This window comes from Triticum aestivum, chromosome 3A (assembly GCF_018294505.1).
Source record: "Triticum aestivum cultivar Chinese Spring chromosome 3A, IWGSC CS RefSeq v2.1, whole genome shotgun sequence".
Classification (NCBI taxonomy): domain Eukaryota; kingdom Viridiplantae; phylum Streptophyta; class Magnoliopsida; order Poales; family Poaceae; genus Triticum; species Triticum aestivum.
The window spans coordinates 220725899-220734076 of record NC_057800.1 but is presented as its reverse complement, the minus strand read 5'-3'; positions in this window follow the sequence as shown (position 1 = coordinate 220734076).

The window sequence follows — 8178 nt, the reverse complement described above, 5'->3', positions numbered from 1 at the left end:
CATCGTAGCGCTCCACTGCCACTCAAGATCTGCATCCGTGCGTGGCCAACCAACGCCAGCGCATCACCCTCAACGGCTCTGAAGTGACCCGCACTCTAGCTAGGCAAGCATGCCCAAACGCCGGCCCGAACTAGGTATCCACACATCACTCCCTTGTGTACTATTCCGACGATGTTTGGATATCCTTTCACTGCTCTCTTAGCTTACCCGCCTATGCAACTCTGACCTTAACTCTTATTTCTTCTGGAGATATCATCTAAAACAAGAAAATCCATATTTTAGCGAAGCATGACGGTGCTATGGGATCTGGTACACATCCTGCACACCCGTATAACCTTGTAAGTATCTGTCCTCCGGTACAACATCAAGGTCGATTCCTCTTATTTGATCAACCATTCGCCGTGTCAAAAATGCAGAGGGGGATGCAAGGAGCACAAGGCCTGCACATCCAAGCAAGTGGTAACATGGACTTGTACATGGAACATCCCAAGCGCAAGCAGAGCTGCAGTGAGCCTGTACAACGAGCTAGCGTAAGTCCCTGCATTTCATTTAATTCGTACTGGCATTTGTGTATAATTTGTGTGCAGTGGCTGATTCACGAATTCAAGTAACCAGGGGCGAAAATTTAACTTAAAAAATATGAAGGCACTTGCACTTCGGAAATTGACATAACTTGAAAAATGTGAAGCTACATGCACTTTGAAAACCAGCTAATGATCCAAAGTAGTTCAGATTATAAACACTAAATGATGCAAGCACCAAAAAACACAAAATGCAACATGGTGTACAAGGACTACAAACATGGTCTGTACCTTCTTAAATTATTCGTTCTCTAGCTGAAAATACCAAAGTGTAATTGCATATATAACCAGTGCGCAAACTGCATATCAATATATCTATCCTGCACAAGTATGCCAATAGTTTCAAACAATAGATTAGAAAAGTATTTATGCTATGTTGTCATGATACGGGGACTTTCTGGTAGATGGCCTCGACATTTCCTCAAGCTATGAAAATGCACTATAATTTGCTTGTCATCAATGCCTGCAAATCTCTGTCTCTGTCAACATAGTAGATCATCATTAGACACTAAATCCTTCAATGAGCTTGCAAAATGCTTGCATTAGATCCCTCATTAGACACTATATGTTCATCACCAGGAGCATGTAAAATGTTTGCATCAAATCCTTCATTAGCAGTCTGTTCATTAGACACTTCAGGCTCAAGAACAACATGAGCTTGTATGTTTGCACCGGAAACTTGATTAGATACATCAGATTCAGTCAGTTCAGTATTGATTGGGGGAGTTATAAAATAAGTAGAAATTGGTTTCATTTTCTCATAGATTCCCTACATACAAGCAGTTTTACAACACCGTCAGGTTTAACTATTGGCCAGAAATTGAAGAGTTGAATTAGATATAATCAGGGATGTGATGTACCTGCTCGGTGCGCATGCTACTCTTGCAAGCTGCGATTGTCCATTTGCGCAAGCTCGATGCCATGCCCGTGCTGCCACCGCTGCCTCCCACGCAGGCTACACCCAGGGTTGGATCTTCATCTTATTTTCCTTCCGTTCGCTTGAAGCCCGGCGATCGCCCTCCAACGAGGGCGCGAGGAAGGGCTGTGTCGGTCTGTCCAGTGGTGGCTAGGTTAGGAGCGAACCAGACTAGAGGCTGGAGCGAATGAATTGGGATTTTTCCTGCTGTCGATCGATAGGCGAGGCGCTCGTTTGGGCCGCGAGCCTGCTATAGGGCCTACCTTGCACTTATGTTATTGGCCCATCCAAATTGAAACATTTTTCTTCATTTTTTACATTGCCTGCTCGTGCATTGGGACGAACAAAACTAGCATGGGCCAACCTGGACGACTCAAACTAGGTGCACACTTGCCAGCCACCTGAGGCGGCCGCCCATACCAGCCCCTATGGTGGCGTCGCCCCCCTTTTTGCGTGTATGATTGGATAGTGAAAAATATTCCAGTGCCGCTTTTGATTTACCCACAGAATGGTTGAATTGCTTGTTTCTATGAACTGAGTTCGCCAATAATGTGAAGGATGCTAGTCTTTTCATCCTATTGTAGATTGCTTAGATCTCAATATGCCAAAAGTAATCACATGAAATATATAGTAAAAGCCAGTGTGATGTGTTTGGCTACAACTAGTCTGACTACACGTCCTCATATAACATATCAAGGACGCACCATCTTACCAGATTAACCATTCAACTTACCCAAGCAGTGTGGGAAGAAAGAAGTATTGGGACTGCGTATCCAAGCAATTGATGCCATGGACTCCTTCGTACAACCTTGTAAGCGAAAAAGAAGTTGCAGTGTGCCTGTACAAAGAACTAGCGTAAGTTCAGTTACATGCTTCTCAGAATTTTAGTTAGCCACTTATTGCAAAATTGTTCAATTACGTTGCTTGGCTTAATTTAGTTTGCTACTGATTACATAATGGCACAGCCTGTTAATCATATTGTAGACTGCGCCTATCTATGTGTTTGATACTTACTGTTAAGAATTACATGTTTGCCTTAACTTAAATATCTACTTGTTTGTTTAACTACTTTGCTGCTGCAACAGCGGGTTACAATGATGTTAATAACTACTTTTCAGCATCCAATTGAAACTCTTTAATTCCTTGTTTGTTTAACTGGTTTGCTGTTATAACTCTCAGTTGAGATGTTTTGCTAACTTCAACTTTTCTGAATCCAATCGGAACTTCAATGGTAAAACAGGTTAGCCCAAGATCAAAGAGCGAGGTCCCCATGGACGTTGCATCATCCCACAACAGTGGCACCGGACCAATCATGCATTATGAATTGCCAACTGCTGATGCTCTAGAGGCTAAACTAGTGGTAGAAAGAGATTCTGCTTCTGCACTTAGAGATGAAGTTGACATGTTGAGGAAGCAAACAACACAATCACAAGCAGTAATCAAGACAACCATTAAATATTTGGTGGATTTAAAAACGAAGCAAGCTGAGACTGACCAGATTGTTAAGGTCCTGAAGGAAAAAAGGAAATTAAATTCTTACTTGGTAAATCATAGGTGAAATGTTCTTTCCATAGTTGAATAACCTTTGTGTTGTCTGTTCATGTAATAAATCAAACCATTTGTTTTAGAGATCATGTAATAATTGTTTTTTTTTGTAATTTTATTTGAGCACAAGTCTGTATTAATTGATAAGACTCGGAGACATTTCATTTGGATTGCTGTGCCAGACCTACAAATATGCCAATCGGGCTGAATGTGCATTCAGCAATAGTAGTATAGATGGACCTTAAGTGGCACGCATCGGAAAGGGCCAAGATGCTGGCTAAAAAAGGATGTTGTTGTAGCCAAAAAAAAGTACAGCGGCCTGGCTTATGTATGTTAGTTGATATTATTGATCCATATAATCTATAAGTGTTTATATGTCTGTTAGTTCCGTACATTCTTGGTTGATTGACTCGGTATTTGAATCTTGATACATCGCTTGTGTACATATCTAAATGGGAGTACACATTATGCTGCGTGTGGCATTTGATTGGACATGAAGTGTTCCAAATATTCGAATTCACCTTAAACTGAATTCTAGTTTCTGAATTTGAGTATCGGCATTTGTAAACCATATTCATATATGACAGTGGAATACATCTTTGTCATCCTTTTGAAGATATATAAAAACACATAGAATGATTTATAAAGATTCATATAGGAATACAAAATGGATTCAAATTTAGTTGCCAGGGTAAACGTGGATGCTTATTGTCCCAAAATTCGAAAGAAACAACAAAATGTCCACTCCCACATCGGCTGCCCGAAGCCAAGTGTTTGGGAGATGGAAATTACTGTCTACCCATTACACGGACAATCCATCGGCTCGATTTCCACTGCTCTAAATAGGGGTAGGTTAGTAACTTCAATTAGACGTGACACGACCGCCTTTGAGCCCATTCCGACACGGTGGGCATCAAACATGGGCGGCAAAACTCATTTGATTCAAGCTCGTCCGAAAGACCTTTGTTCCCCCCCCCCATTCCCCATTCATACACGGTGGGCGGCAAAACACCCTCTCCTTGTTCAAAATAGATGTAGGCTAATATTTTAAATAGGGGCAGATGTGTAACTTCCATCAGACGTGACACAACCGCCCTACCTGTCAGCCCCATTCATACACCATGGGCGCCAACCGTGGGCGGCAAAACACCCTCTCCTCGCCCGAAATAGTTACCGGCAAATATTTGGGAGATGCGAGATTACCGTCCTATCCCCAACCGACGAGACGTCCAAATTTGAAACGGGCGATAAGTTCGTAACTTTCCCATATTTCAGACAGGCGCGTCCCAAAAACATGGTTCCCCGTACCTCTCCCTCCATTTTCCCATTCATACACCGTCCGCGCTAGAACACCCCATTCCCACACCAGCCTCCGTCTGCCACCACATCCATCGCCGCCGTCCTCCACCACATCCATCGCCACCGTCCTCCACCATGCCAGAGCGCCTACCAAGACTGCGTCGTCCACTGCTAGAGATGGACGTTTCTCATCCATGGCGACGGAATAGCCTTGCATCATGTCCTCTCGCTTCATCGGCACCGTCGTCCTCTTTGCCGGGGCCGCTCACACAACCTTCTCTTCCACCGCAACGGGACTTATCCCCCGATGCACCCATCTACCATCACGGATCTGCTTCAACGCCACCGACAGCCATCGCACCCCCGATGCCTACACGGCGCCGCAAGAGAGGTGGTACTTCATATCTCCTCAACTTTTTGATCTCAACCAGAAAATAGATCTTAACTTGGTTACTCTACTTTCTTTTCGGCTCTTAGAATTTAGTTCTTAGTTCGAAGCAAACAATGGATGCTAAATATCATTTCTCCGGTTTGCAGCTTCAAATCTGCCATGGCACAGCCATAATACGGTTTAATTGATCATGCTTAGGGTTTAATTGATCATGTTGGTTCCGTGGTGGTTTCTTTAATAGAAATCAGAGGGGAAACCCTCTTTTGCTAAAAAATATATGCTTAGAGTTTCCCCCTTTTATGATCACTATATGATCAGAATATATGCTTCGTGTCATAATAACACTGCTCCACCCATCAAGCTAAACAAGCTTAGTTGTTCAAATACGAATCTGATATTATTAAAACAAAGTTGTTTAATTGGTCAGCTAAATGTTCCTAAATTAGTTTTGAAAATGCATGTTCGCCGCTCGGGTGTGTATCTCTGTGTGTGGTCTGGTCAGCACGGTTGGGGAGGTGAACTTTGCATATGCAGGGGTTTATAGGGAGACACTCTCCGAGTTGAAACCGCAATGCATTCCATAGATAATCTGACTACTTTTTATGTTTTCATGAATCTCAGATTCTGAACAGCATCATAATGATTATGAGCTTGCGCGCATGAAAAGAATAAAGCAGAACAATGCCATGGCTGTCAAACTTGGCATTAAGGGACTGAAATCAAGTCTGGATGCAATGCAATGCAAACACTCTCCACCTACAGATTCATGCTCAGAATATGATCCTAACAGTGATTCTGAGCTAGAGGGAGACCTAAGTCAATGTAGCTCCCTAGTGGAGGGGTCAGAGGAAGATGCCCTATCTTATTCACCCATCAAGGTACTTGCTCTAACTTTCCAAGGTAACATTGCTCGCACATATCTTGCAACTGATGCTTTGCATTACTTCTACTTTGTTGAATTGCCATTAGCTTAGTTTACACATTGTGTATGTGAATACGCCCTGCCTATCCATTTTCAGTACATATTCCATCTGTCATCATACCATATTTATCCATTCAAATGATGTTCTTGTGTATCAGACGTTCAAAAGGAAGAGGGCGATTGCTGATCGTGGAGGAGCACAAGCAAAGTATTTGGAAAAGGTAGTGCCACCTGATAAATCAAATAGCCCATTAGGTGTAGTTGCAATATCACCTGACCCACAAAATACCCCAACTCTAGCAGACTCTAGCCCTACTACACTGGTCATTTCTGATGCCCCAACTCAGCAGACCCCAACAGCAGCAAACAGTATGATTATGCCAGTTGGCATAGCACCAGCTGTACGACGCAAAACCCCCATTCCAGCAAAGAGTACACCAAATCCAGTTGCCAAATCCCTTTTCGAACCAGAGAGAGCCCCAATTGCAGCAAATAGGACCCCTGTTCCATTTCTTCCCAATTTAGAAGACGAAGCTTATGTTGTTGTTAGGAACTTTGTGCGCATCTTTCCTTCATGGAAAGATTATACCGCAGACACAGAACAATTTCCAGTCTTCCTCCGCAACTTATGCGTAAGTAATGTACTAATGTTATTCATGGTCATTACTGCATATGTTTCTGCTGACAGAAGACACAAGATTTCATTCTTTTAAATAGGTGAGGCGCAAACTGGATTGTGATGACGAGCAAGGGTTGGTTGCGCTTTTCAAGCACTCATTGATGAAGTATCATTCCTACCTGAAGCAAGCGCACTTCGATGGCAAGCCTCTGAACGAAATTTCTGTAAAGTCTCCGGTGCTACATTTATCCGACGGTGACTGGAATAATTTTCTTACACATTGGTCTCGGCTGCAGCGTAAGGTACTGTCTATGATATCACATCACAATTTGAACTACATTTCTACATTTGCCTTAATGTCTCACTTGTAAGAAAACTGTTAGCAGAAGAACATTCGTTCTCAAGGGACCACAGAATCTCGCAACTATACTGCACACTGCATTGCTCTTCCGAGTACCTCTTGCCCTATATGACCATACTTACTTTCATAGTTGTTTGATTATGTAGCATCACTGCACATGTTAGCCTCGTAATCGTCCATTTGGTGGACATTACAAGATCCGTATGAACTCTTACATTAATTTGGAATCAACCCAATGCTTTTGAAGAGGTTTAGCTCTGCAGTCCTCTTGTAAGGACTGAACGTGGTCTATCACTGTACTTACATTAACAGCTACTCCCTCCGTCCCATAATATAAGAACGTTTTGTACAGTACACCAGTGTTCAAAACACTCTTGTATTATGGGAAGAGGGATTGGTTCATTTTGTAGCATTCTGCATCTTATCTCCCTCGCCCACCATTTACTAAAAAAGATCAGATCTATATTTAATCTTACCAACAAGTAGAATACACAGACAATGCCAGTGCAGAAGTGTAGCCCATTGCTCTTGTCAGTACATTTTGTCCTGTAACGCTTGTACTGCCAGGGATTGGTAGTTGATTATGTAGCATCAATCTACATCTTATCTTCAATATCCTCTATCCCTTCTAGTATTATCATATCTATAATTACTCTCTACAAAATGTAGAGTACAGGCAATGCTTATGAGGAAGATTCTATGCTAAAATTCTTGAGTTATCCTTCCCTTGACATGGAGAAGGGCATTATAAAGCCGGTGTTAACTGTTAATGTAAGTCAGTCCTTCTAAAGCCTTTATCCTCAACTGCTGTTTAATTTGCTCATACTCCCTATCGTTTACTGCTGTTTAGTTTGCTGTTTCTACCAAAATGCATGTTCGTAAGAACCGTAAGTTCTAAGTTTTACTTGTAAAACCAAATTCCTTATTCATACCACGCACATTACTTAATACTCCCTATATGTATGCTTGTTTTTGTGGATCTATAATCCAGTGTGTGGTGAAGCAGCCCACGTTTGCACCTTGTCATCTCTTGTTTTATCTTACTGATGTGGCTGATGATATGAACAACATGACATGCACATTATCCAAAATAGATACAATGATTTTCTTTTCCCTTCATCTATGCTTGTTATGTTGACATGGTAATCCAGTAGTGTGGTGAAGCTCCCCACATTATGAACAATGCCAAAATATGCTATTGATATTTTGAACATACTCTTTATTTTCTAATTTGAAATTGGATAGAATTGACAGAACAGTTATCATCTTTGTTTATACACGTGCAAAACCTGTCATCTCTCTGCTTTGTTTCAGGGTGATATGCCTGATGGCATGCACAAGTCTGCTGAAGGATGTGAGACAAACCCAACATATATTGCAGCAAAGAAGGCAAAACATCTTGAAGATAGCGAGACAACCCCAAAGTCTTGTCTTGATGCAGTGTTCAAGTTACTTGAGACTAACAGTCAGACAAGCTCACAAAATTCGTTGTCTGAATCAGTTCGACTTCTTTAGTCCCAAGTTCTAGCAGAAAGGCATTCTGC